The sequence below is a fragment of the Haematobia irritans genome, chromosome 3 (assembly GCF_050003625.1).
Source record: "Haematobia irritans isolate KBUSLIRL chromosome 3, ASM5000362v1, whole genome shotgun sequence".
In the NCBI taxonomy this organism is placed as follows: Eukaryota; Metazoa; Arthropoda; class Insecta; order Diptera; family Muscidae; genus Haematobia; species Haematobia irritans.
This window is the reverse complement of record NC_134399.1, coordinates 199,585,603-199,599,031: the sequence shown is the minus strand read 5'-3', so window position 1 is coordinate 199,599,031 and position 13,429 is coordinate 199,585,603. Positions and strand designations below refer to the sequence as shown.

Genomic DNA, 13,429 nt, shown 5'->3' with positions numbered 1-13,429 from the left:
TTTTTAATTGTCAAAATTTTACTAATGTACCATGATATAATAAAAAGATGGTATCCAAGGCATACTAAGAAAGGTACTATCACTAGTACAAAAACAACTATGACAGGCGCCCTATTGCCATTTTGATTGTCAGACAAATTGAAACATTATTCAACAAGTGGGAAATATGAGGAAAAATGTTACCATCAATTATGGTGACCATATATTCCACACTTTTCAACATTTCATAATTGTTATACCCACCACCATAGAATGGTGACGGGGGTATAATAAGTTTGTCATTCCGTTTGTAACACAAGTGGGTAATTTTTAGGAAAAATGTTATCATCAATTATGGGAACCGTATTTTCCACACTTTTCAACATTTCATTATTGTTATACCCTCCACCATAGAATGGTGACGGGGGTATAATAAGTTTGTCATTCCGTTTGTAACACATCGAAATATCGATTTCCGACTATATCGATTTCCGACTATATCGTCTGTTTGGCTGTCTGTCTGTTGTAATCACGCTACAGTCTTCAATAATGCAGCAATCGTGCTGAAATTTCGCACAAACACGTCTTTTGTCTGCAGGTAGGTCAAGTTCGAAAATGGGCTATATCGGTTCAGGATTTGATATAGCTCCCATATAAACCGACCTCCCGATTTGGGGTCTTGGGCTTATAAAAACTGTAGTTTCTATCCAATTTGCCTGAAATTGGAAATCTTGAGGTATTTTACAACCGCAAAGAGGTGTGCCAAAAATGGTGAGTATCAGTTCATGTTTTGATATAGCCTCCATATAGACCGATCTCCTGATTTTACTTCTTGGGCTTATAGAATCCGTAGTTTTTATCCAATTTGCCTGAAATTGTAAATCTAGAGGTATTTTATGACCACAATATAGACTGATCTTCCGATTTTACTTCTTGGACTTATAGAAACCGTAGTTTTTATCCAATTTGTCTGAAATTGGAAATCTAGAGGTATTTTAGGAGTGTATGTCGAAAATAGTGAGTATCGGTCCATGTTTTCATATAGCCCCCATATAGACCGATCTCCAGATTTTACTTCATAGGCTTATAGAAACCGTAGTTTTTATCCAATTTACCTGAAATTGGAGATCTAGATGTCTTGTAGGACCACAAATACGTGTGCCGAAAATGGCGTGTTTTGGTTCATGTTTTTGTATATCCCCCATATAGACCGATCTCCCGATTTTATTTCTTGGGATTATAGAAACCGTAGTTTTTATCCAATTTGCGTGAAATTCGAAATCTAGAATTATTTTAGGACCATAAATAGGTGTACCGAAAACGGTGAGTATCGGTCCATGTTTTAGTATAACCCCCATAAGAGTGATCTCCCGATTTCACTCATTGGGTTTCTAGAAATCGTAGTTTTTATCAGATTTGCGTGAAATTGTAAGTATACTGGTATTTTAGACTCACAAAAACGTGTATCGGATTTAACATAGTTTTTATCGGTCCATTCGGTAAGGCATCCAAGGGAGCCACCGTGGTGCAATGGTTAGCATGCCCGCCTAAATTAACTTATGCCCGCCTTCCATGTTAATCTCAATGACAAGGACCTCCTTTTTATAGCCGAGTCCGAACGGCGTTCCACATTCCAGTGAAACCACTTAGAAAAGCTTTGAAACCCTCAGAAATGTCACCAGCATTACTGAGGTAGGATAATCCACGGCTGAAAAACTTTTTGGTGTTCGGTCGTAGCAGAAATCGAACCCACGACCTTGTGTATGCAAGGCGGGCATGCTAACCATTGCACCACGGTGGCTTAACACATTACAATTAACCTCTCATAACCGGATAACTCCCAAATGTGGACAAAAATGTGGGTGTCCACCATTCAGAGGTTTAACTTACCCCCATTTTCATGAAGCTCCGTTAGTGATACGTTAGCTAACGAACTTTTAAACCGTGATATCTACATATTTGTCATCTTGCGTATATATTCCATATGCCAGTTATAAACTTAACTGCTGAAAATTGTTCAGTTAAAGTTAACCGGAGAAAAGATATTTCCATTTTTCTTTCTGTTAACTGCCAGTTAAAGCCTAACGGAGCTACATGAAAATGGGGGTTAGTTTGATTAAAAAATTGATTGTTTGATTACATTTTAAATTTATAAAAAAAATATAAAAATTATAAAAAAGTCCATCATATTTTTTAATTCCGATTTTGATTAAAAAGTTAATTGTATCAATTAATTTATTAATCGGAAAATTTTCAACTTCAATCAACTATTTAATTGGAAATATTTTGGTGATAATTTATCTGTGATCGAGATTTATAACTTTAAAGTTTTATATTTCAATTTTAGACTTTCTGGATAAATACTCGATTAATTAAAAAGTCAATTATCCTCCTAAAATATAAATTAACTTATCTTGGTCAAGTTCAAAAGTATCACTTTCATTGTATTGTTGAATGAATGAATCGGCAACATTTAGGTTTTTAGTCTTTGGAAATGGACTGTCATTCCAAATAGGCATTGGAGTGTCATTTGAACTAAGCATTATCATTTTAACACAACGCATTACTTTTAAAAAGTCAATTAATAATTCTGTCTTCTGTCCAAAAGATAAGAGCTCTCAAATCGTCAGAAATAATAAAAAATTAGAAATTATAAACATATTATAATGGTGGTTTGATATATATGGCAGATTATAATCCGTCTTAACACTTCTTAACTTGTCGGCAAAACTGATTGCACTTATGCCCATAATTTCTTCTTATCTTTAATAATTTTATGGAAAGTGTAAAAAAACCTATCAACATTTATTATGCCACTATAGTAATAAATGACCATTTGGGAGTATACCTTTTGCAAAATGGTGATAAGATTTGGGGATATACTCTATGGCAAAGAATGAAAATGTTTGTTAAGCTAAGGGATAAACATCCAGAGAATTTTGGAAGACCGATCCCCAGATTTTAATTCCTCAGGGTATAAAAGTCGCAAAATTATTTTAAAATTGAGACTTGAAATTCAAAATTTTGAATTCAATTAGAAAATGAGGTGACTTCGAAGTAGTACTTATTTCGATAGAATAGGGTGTTTAATATCAACCCATGACGAAGGTAAACATTATCAAATTTCATGAGATTGAACAATTGTCTACACACAAAAAAAAATTTTTTGATTCAATAACGAAATTAATTGATACAATTAATTTTTTAATTGAAATGTCCTCACCCAAAGAAATGATAGTATCAATTAAACAATTAATTGAAAGTCAATTAAAAAATGAATTGATCCAATTAAAAATTTAAGTGATGCTATTAATTTTTGTTTCAATTAAAAAATTTGTTGAATCAATTAAATTTTTAATTGCATATTTTTTAAAACTCAATTAAAATTTTAATTGGAATATTTTTTCGCGATTTTTTTTCTGTGTATGTGCTATAAAAATGAGCACCGCTGTTTTTTGCCCCCCGGCTTCAAACATTCAAAGCATTCTTTTAATATTATTCATATACGCTATATATCCTACAGGAAGCAGAGGAAATTGACTTAACTTAAAAGTTTTGAAGAAATCGATTACAGAGTTCGAAGTTCTTTGAAAGTTTAAGCAGAAGCGAAACGGAAAAACGTCACTTTGAAGTTATTGAAGGGTGTATAAAAGGCCAATCTATAAGCATTGAGTTAAAATACTGTACTTCCAAAAAGGGTGTCAGTCAACAGTGAAAAATGTTTTTTTTATCCTGAATTTGCGCAAAATTGGATAAAATGCAATGCAATTTATATAGGAACATAATTTCGGATTAGCTCTTCTGGACCATTAAAATAAGAAACAACTTAAATATGTATTTTTATATCTTTTAAAATTTAATTCTATGTAAATAAAATTTAAAAAATTTTGCAGAATTTTTTAGTAATTGTGGGATTCTATTTTTCTTACTTTTTATACCCACCACTATAGAATGGTGACGGGGTATAATAAGTCCGTCTGTCTGTCTGTCTGTCTGTCTGTCTGGCTGTCTGTTGTAATCACGCTACAGCATTCAATAAGAGGTGTGCCAAAAATGGTGAGTGTCGGTCCATGGTTTGGTATAGCTCCCATATAAACCGACCTCCCGATTTGGGGTCTTTCGCTTATAGAAACCGTAGTTTTCATCCAATTTGCGCGAAATTGAAAATCTAGAGGTATTTTATGACCATAAAGAGGTGTGCCAAAAATGGTGAGTGTCGGTCCATGTTTTGGTATAGCCCCCATATAGACCGATCTCCCGATTTTACTTCTTGGGCTTATAGAAACCGCAGTTTTTATTCAATTTACCTGAAATTGGAAATCTAGAGGTATTGTAGGACCACAAATACGTGTGCCAAAAATTGTGAGTATCCGTCCATATTTTGGTATAGCCCCCATATAGAGCGATCTCCCGATTTGGGGTCTTGGGCTTATAGAAACCGTAGTTTTTATCCAATTTGTCTGAAAGTGGAAATCTAGAGGTATTTTAGGACCATAAAGAGGTGTGCCGAGAATGGTGAGTATCGGTCCATATTTTGGTGTAGCCCCCAAATAGTATCAATTACTATTTTTTAAATTAAATTGACTAAACCAGACTAAACAAAATAATAAAGGAGCTTTAGTTATTCAACTAAATCAAAAGTTCAACCACAGATTTATTTTATAAATACCAGATTAAAAACTTTGCCATCGGCAACTGCTACCACAACCAAAGTAATTCGATTGTGCATGAAAATCTTTAGCGGAACTTTCTGCTGTGTATATACTTGTTTAATTTTTAGAAAAATGTAAAATCGTAAATAGGTTTTCAAATTCTGGGGGGGGGGCTAAAATTTTTCTGGGGGGGTCTAAGCCCCCTCCCCAGAGGCCTTCCTACGCTTATGGTCCCCATATAAAACGACCTCCCGATTTGGGGTCTTGGGTTTATAGAAACCGTAGTTTTTATCCAATTTGTCTGAAATTGGAAATCTAGAGGTATTTTGGGACCATAAAGAGGTGTGCCGAAAATGGTGAGTATCGGTCCATATTTTTGTATAGCCCCTATATAGACCGATTTCCCGATTTTACTTCTTGGGCTTCTAGAATCCGAAGTTTTTATCCTATTTGCCTGAAATTGGAAATCTATAGGTATTTTCGGGTCATAAAGAGGTGTGCCGAAAGCGGTGAGTATCGGTCCATATTTTAGTATAGCCCCCATCAGAACGATCTCCTGATTAAACTCCTTGGGTTTCTAGAAACCGTAGTTTTTATCTGATTTGCCAGAAATTGTAAATACTGATCATGAAAATTGTTTTAAACTCAATGTAAAATTTCCAGATTTTACTTCTACAGATTTAAGATTTCAAATCAAGACGTTATTTTATATTTTTCTTGCACACTTACAAGAGATGTTAATGATTCCTCTAAAACTCAAGCAAAAATGGTTCTTATAAATCCAGAATCTGATATAGTCCTCATAGGTGAAATCTTTAAATTTATCTTCGGGAAGTGTCCTCAAGTCCTCTAGCCCTCCTGAAATTTCAAAGGAAACCCTAATATCTGGTTCATGGTGGTGGGTATTTAAGATTCGGCCCGGCCGAACTTACTGCTGTATATACTTGTTTTATATACGCATATACATTACTTCATGTTTTGGGAAAAACTTGCAACATTTTTTCCATGGGGTTAAGTGCTATGTCACGTATGATTAACATAAATTCTTTGTACATGATAACACTCATACGACAAGGGGGTCAAATTAATCGTCAACAACTTTATATAGTATCCAACTATGTATGAAAAATAAGTTTACCACTGCATTTATAAGTAATCGAAATACTGGCATATACATTACACTCAAGAAAAAAATTACTTGGATTTAAATATTTTGTTTTTGATTCCGAGGCAAAGATGCTGCAACTTTAAAATAAAGACATTTTTTCAGTTAGCTTCCAGCCTTAAATATACACTGAAGATAATATTCACGTGATATTAAAGATTACGCAACCTAAATTTTGGGAGGCGAAATTTACAAAATATTGAGGACAAATTTCTTTAAAATAATGAAATTTTAATTAAAATAAAGTTTATAATCTTTGCTTCAACATTTTTTTTTCATAAAATTTAGGACACAAATTGTGTAAATTTGCGTCCCTCCGTTAAAGTCGCATGTCTTTGAACTAAGGCTAATTTTCCTTAAAGTAAAGAAACACATTTTTGATTTAAAGAAATTGAAACTTTAGATTTAAGATAAGAAGGCTTCAAATATAGGCTAAGACTTATTTTGACGATTTAGCGTCTTTGGTTAATTTTTTTTTTTTTTTTGGAATTAAGAAAACAATTTTTACTTTGAAGTATCGGTTATAATTTTGATTTTTATACCCTGCGCCTCACTGTGGAACAGGGTATTATAAGTTAGTGCATATGTTTGCAACACCCAGAAGGAGACGAGATAGACACATGGTGTCTTTGGCAAAAATGCTCAGGGTGGGCGCCTGAGTCGATATATCCATGTCCGTCTGTCCATCTGTCCATGAACACATTTTTGTAATCAAAGTCTAGGTCGCAGTTTTAGTCCAATCGACTTCAAATTTGGCACAAGTATGTATTTTGGCTCAGAATATGACCCTATTGATTTTGGAAGCAATCGGTTCAGATTTAGATATAGCTCTCACCCGATATAACAATGACAAGGGACCTCCTTTTTATAGCCGAGTCCGAACGGCGTTCCACATTGCCGTGAAACCCTCAGAAATGTCACCAGCATTACTGAGGTGGGATAATCCACCGCTGAAAAACTTTTTGGTGTTCGGTCGAAGCAGGAATCGAACCCACGACGTTGTATATGCAAGGCGGGCATGCTAACCATTGCACCACGGTGGCTCCCGTGAATAATTTTTAATATTAGGTCAAGCTTTAAATCTAGACCCTATAAATGTAAAATTAGGATACTGACCTCATTTATCGAATTTTCATTCTGTCATTTAAAGTTATTCAAGTACTACTGAATACCAATTTAAAATTGGCAATTATAAAATACACTTCAAAGTAAAATATATTTTATTAATTCAAAAAAAAAAAAAAACTTTGAAGCTTTTTTTATTATTAATCCAAATATTTTAGTTACATTAAAGATTATTTATTTTTATTCAATTATCGTATTTTTCTTTTTTACTTTAAGAAACATTTTATTTACTTCAAAAATATGCGACCTTTCAATAGGGTGGCAAATTTCAAATATTCCAGTCCCATATTAAAAAAAAAAAAAAATAATCAAGGACTATGCTCTTTCTTTTAATTGTAATTTCTTTACTTTAAAGACATTTTTCCTTATTATTGTGTAAATTGCGTGTCTTAAAATTTAGGATGCATAATCTTTAATATTAGGTCAATATTTTTTTCAGTATACAAAACATATTTTGAAATAGTTTAGATGACACATTAAAACCTAATATTTTTAGGAATTGTTTGTCCAAAATTTGTCCAAAAAATTATGAATTTTTAAATTTGGTCCGATGGTCAGACTAAATGGGATTTGGCTGATTTTGGTCCATTTTCATCAAATCGGTATTTTTTCGAAATTTTCTTAAGAAATAAAATTTTGACAAAAATTTTCTGTAGAAATAAAATTTTGACAAAAATTTCTATAGATATAAAATTTTAACAATATTTTCTATAGAAATAAAATTTGGCCAACATTTTGTACCAAAATAAAATAAACTTTAAAAAATTTTGTATAAGTAAAAAACTACGCAAACATTTTGTAAAGGAAGAAAAGTTTGTAAACATTTTACATAGAAATAAAATTTTGCGATAACTTTCTGTAGAAATAAAATTTTCTATAGAAAACAAATTTTTGACAAAATTTTCTTTACAAATAAAATTTTTCTATAGAAATAAAATTTTGGCTAAATCTTCTATAGTTTTCTATAGAAGTAAAATTGTGACAACATACAAAAGGAAACAAAATTTTGACAAAATTTTCTATAGAAATACAATTTTTACAAAATTTTCTACAGAAATAAAAATTTGACAAAAATTTTCTAAAGAAATAAAATTTTGACAAGATTTTCTATAGAAATAAAATTTTCTATATAAATAAAATGTTGACCAAATTTTCTATAGATATAAATTTTGATCAAATTTTCTATAGAAATAAAAATTTGACCAAATTTTCTATAGAAATAAAATTTTGACCAAATTTTCTATAGAAATAAAATTTTGACCAAATTTTCTATAGAAATAAAATATTCGGAATTACCACATTCCTCATCAGTATCCTTTTTTCGGAAGGTTCAAGTGTGGTTCACTTTGGGTTTAGCGCACTGCCTGAATTTATTCTGATAATTGGTTGATAGTTTTGCTGCAAGTAGAGGATGCTGATGAGGAATGTGGTAATTCCGAAACGCGCTTCCATCCAACCATCTTGTAGTCTATAGGGCTTTGCCCAAATAAATTTGACAAACATTCTTTTCTTCTGTTGGTTAAGCTACTCTTGTAGTTTAGTCAACACGATGGTTTTAAAGCTGAGATCTAAACAACAAATATGATTACAGTACAAACCAACAATAAAAAACAAAACACGAATGAAGTAAGAGGAAGCACGCTCAATATAAACCCAGCCAACTTCACTCAAATCGGTGATTTGATGGTGGCAAAGGAAAAGAAAGATGTTTGTATGAATTTATTTCGGCATAAGCCAGCTATCATAAACCTTTTTTCGGAAGGTTCAAGTGTGGTTCACTTTGGGTTTAGTGGACTGCCTGAATTTATTCTGATAGATGATGCTGATGAGGAATGTGGTAATTCCGAAACGTGCGCCCATCCAACCATCTTGCAGTCTATATGGCTTTGCCCAAATAAATTTGACAAACATTATTTTCCTCTGTTGGTTAAACTACTCTTGTAAAGCTGAAATCTAAACAACAAATATGATTACAGTACAAACCAACAATAAAAAACAAAACAAGAAATAAAATTTTGACCAAATTTTCTATAAAAATAAAATTTTGACCAAATTTTCTATAGAAATAAAATTTTAACAAAATTTTCTATAGAAATAAAATTTTGACCAAATTTTCTACAGAAATAAAATTTTTACAAAAATTTCTATAGAAATAAAATTTTGACATAATTTTCTACAGAAATAAAATTTTGACAAAATTTTCTATAGAAATAAAATTTTGACATAATTTTTTATAGAAATAAAATTTTGGCAAAATTTTCTACAGTAATAAAATTTTGACAAAATTTTCTATAGAAATAAAATTTGGACAAAATTTTCTACAGAAATAAAATTTTGACAAAATTTTCTATAGAAATAAAATGTTTACAAACATTTCTATTGAAATAAATAGAAATAAAAATTTTGAATAGAAATAAAAAATTGACAAAATTTTCTATCGAAGTAGAATTGTGGAAAATTTTTAACTTTTAAATGATATTAATTTAATTTAGTCCGTTGGTAGAAATTTTAGTCCAATTTTGGAAAAATCTTGGTCCAAAATAAAAACTCATTGTGGCAATGCTGAGCAGCAACCACCGACTGCTGTTTTTATATACTTATTTCTATGAGTGTATTTATGGTGTTTTTTAGTTCGATCTCCTGGATCAAGTTTTCCCATTAAAGAATACTGATAGCTTTTATAGGTTAATAAATTATTCTTCCATACAAATTTCGGATCCGCAATTCATTATTTTTATTATTTTTTACTGTTATTATTGAAAAATTCCAGGAGTAAACAATATGTTACCAATCTTCACAAGAATGTACAGACATAAGGATAAACATATTAAAATAAGTAAATTAACACTAAAAACAATGAACACATTAACACTTGTTATTTTTTCATAATAAATGCATCTAAAATAATATTTCTGTACACACCCACAACACATAACAATAACACCATATGTCATTATACCCACCACCATAGGATGGGGGGTATATTAACTTTGTCATTCCGTTTGTAACTCATCGAAATATTGCTCTAAGACCCCATAAAGTATATATATTCTGGGTCGTGGTGAAATTCTGAGTCGATCTGAGCATGTCCGTCCGTCCGTCCGTCCGTCCGTCTGTTGAAATCACGCTAACTTCCGAACGAAACAAGCTATCGACTTGAAACTTGGCACAAGTAGTTGTTATTGATGTAGGTCGGATGGTATTGCAAATGGGCCATGTCGGTCCACTTTTACGTATAGCCCCCATATAAACGGACCCCAAAATTTGGCTTGCGAGGCCTCTAATAGAAGGAAATTTCATCCGATCCGGCTGAAATTCGGTACATGGTGTTAGTATATGGTCTCTAACACCATGCAAAAATTGGTCCACATCGGTCCATAATTATATATAGCCCCCATATAAACCGATCCCCCGATTTGGCTTGCGAGGCCCCTAAGAAAGGCAAATTTCATCCGATCCGGCTGAAATTTGGTACATGGTGGCAGTATATGGTCTCTTACAACCATGCAAAAATTGGTCGAAATTGGTCCATAATTATATATAGCCCCCATATAAACCGATCCCCCGATTTGGCTTGCGAGGCCTCTAAGAGAAGCAAATTTCATCCGATCCGGCTGAAATTTGGTACATGGTGTTAGTATATGCTCTCTAACAACCATGCAAAAATTGGTCGACATCGGTCCATAATTATATATAGCACCCATATAAACCGATCCCCCGATTTGGCTTGCGAGGCCTCTAAGAGAAGCAAATTTCATCCGAACCGGCTTAAATTTGGTACATGGTGTTAGTATATGGTCACTAACAACCATGCAAAAATTGGTGCACATCGGTCCATAATTATATATAGCCCCCATATAAACCGATCCCCCGATTTGGCTTGCGAGGCCTCTAAGAGAAGCAAATTTCATCCGATCCGGCTGAAATTTGGTACGTGATGTTAGTATATGGTCTCTAACAACCATGCAAAAATTGGTCCACATCGGTTCTTAATTATATATAGCCCCCATATAAACCGATCACCACATTTGACCTCCGGAACCTCTTGGAAGACCAAAATTCATCTGATTCAGTTGAAATTTGGTACGTGGTGTTAATATATGGCCTCAAACTCCCATGCAAAAATTGGTCGATATCGGTCCATAATTATATATAGGCCCCATATAAACCGATCCCCAGATTTGACCTCCAGAGCCCCTTGGAAGAGCAAAATTCTTCCCATTCGGTTGGAATTTGGTACGTGATGTTAGTATATGGTATCCAACAACCATGCAGGAATTGGTTCCTATCAGTCCATAATTATATATAGCTCCCATATAAACCGATCCCCAGATTTGACCTCCGGTGCCTTTTGGAGAAGCAAATTTCATCCGATCTGCTTGAAATTTGGTACATTGTGCTATATATGGTCGTTAACAACCATGCCTAACTAGGTCCATATCGGTTATATATGGTCCTCAGATAAATCGATCCCCAATCACACAAAAATTGGTCCATATCAAGTTCATAATTGTATATAGCCCCCATATAAGCGACCCCCATATTTCAATTCTGGCTCTCTACGTACAAAAAGTCCATATCGATTCGTAATTATTTATAGACAACTATACATAACTTTTTTGTCTAATATATACCATGTATGGGCTAAATCACAATTTAGAAAACGATGTTAAGAAGTGTTAAGATACCACAACCCAAGTAATTCTATTGTGGATGACAATCTTTCGTAGAAGTTTCTACGCAATCCATGGTGGTGGGTACATAAGATTCGGCCTGGCCGAACTTGGGGCCGTATATACTTGTTATCTTGTATAATTATTTGTGTTTATGGTCGAAATAACTTTTGTGTTATTAGTCACTTTGCGCCAAAATTAAGTTGCAGCATATGTTACCATTTCCTGGTCATTTAGTTTGTTACAAAGATTAATTTATCCAATATGTTCACTACCGAGGAATGTCTATGTAATTTTCTTTCACTGTAGTCATTTTTTATTTGCTTGTGTTTGATATTAAAGTTAATTCTTTTTATATGATTTAAGTTCAAAATTTATATTCACGTTGTGGTTATGGATGAGAAGATTGAATGAAAGGAAAACTGTATTTGCGACTTAAAAAATTTCCCCACATCTGGATGTGTGCGGTTTATTTACCTTTACATTAACTTTCAGTTTTGATTATATGGGAGGCTTAGAATATCACAAACAATAAACAAATATCTCCCCATATTTGTAATAAAATCTTTTCATATAAAAACTGATGAACCGATGGTTTTTGTTGTTTGTTGAATTGTAACTGCATTCACACGTTAGTCGTACATATTGAGGTGACATATAAAGTCATTTAAGGAGGATGTCCCAACCACACCAATTGATAATTCGCACACGACTAACTGGTTTTAACTTGGCTAACAAGAATTCTATCTACTGGCAAATACAAGGCGATTATGGATGATTACATTCGTTTCAACAAAACAAACATAAACAAATGAAATCGGCTCTCTGAGATTAACAAGGAGGCCGTTATCACTATTTGTTGTTTGTACTAAATTTTTAAAGAGAATATAACATTCAGTGATGCCAACTCCGGAAGGGCAAAAAGCGCCAAAAAAATATTTTAAAAATTCTAACATGACAGTTCCCACTACTAAAACTACTCCAGTCAGCCGAAATTCAAAGAGCTACTACTAAAAAAAAACTTCCAAAGATGCATTATAGAACTTTTGGGTATTGAACGGCTATCCAAGTGTACATCTTTATAATTGTTAATGCTTATTTTACACTCATTCCATTAATTTTTTATCAGTAATATGTTTTTTCCGAGGAGAAAATAAATGTTTCGACATTAAATTTGCTGGGAGTCTATTTCTTATTTCTATTATGAGTGTTTTTGTGAATTTAATACTAACGTTTTTAATGCCATCTTTATCATGTTCAGAAATTCTGCACTCGTTGCTAGACTTTTAAAAATAATAGCAATATTGATTAAAACAGGATCAACACCACCTTCATAACAATAAAATTCCATGGCAATATAGTTGAGTTTCTTTAGCTTTTGACAGTCTAATCAGAATTTTTGTATTAAAAGATGTCGATTATACTCAATACTGTTCAAATTGAAAAAAGCTCCAAAAGCACTAAATGAAAAGGTCAGAAAGCACCAAGTTGGTGCATTTTTTTGAGAAGGCACTAAAAAGACAATTTGGTGATTTTTGGAAATCGAAAAGTACTAAATGTGATGCTAAAAGCACCAAATTGGCATCACTGCTAACATTTGGAGAGAGAGAGAAAGAGGGAGAGAAAAGACTGTAATTTATATACACACAAAAAATTTTTTCTCTGATTCAATCACCAAATTAATTGATCCAATTAATTTTTTAATTGAAATGTCTTCAATCACGAAAATGATAGTATCAATCACAGTTTTAATTGGGCATAGAAAAAATTCTTGATTAAAAAATTAATTGATTTTTTCAGCAAAATTCAATTAATTTTTTAATTGATTCAATTAA

The 13,429-nt window shown here is 32.6% G+C and overlaps 1 protein-coding gene across 2 annotated transcripts in view; it reads right to left on the bottom strand.

Annotated features, from left to right (window-relative positions):
* Positions 1-12,313, bottom strand: part of Nep1 (M13 family metallopeptidase neprilysin 1) — a 74,662-nt gene extending 62,349 nt beyond the window's left edge. The window contains exon 1 of one of the 2 annotated variants that reach the window (XM_075302191.1): positions 11,814-12,313. The gene's annotated coding sequence lies outside the window, so the exon portion shown is untranslated. The remainder of the gene's footprint in view (positions 1-11,813) is intronic. The other variant, XM_075302189.1, reaches the window with a different exon arrangement.
* Between the last annotated feature and the right edge of the window lie 1,116 nt (positions 12,314-13,429).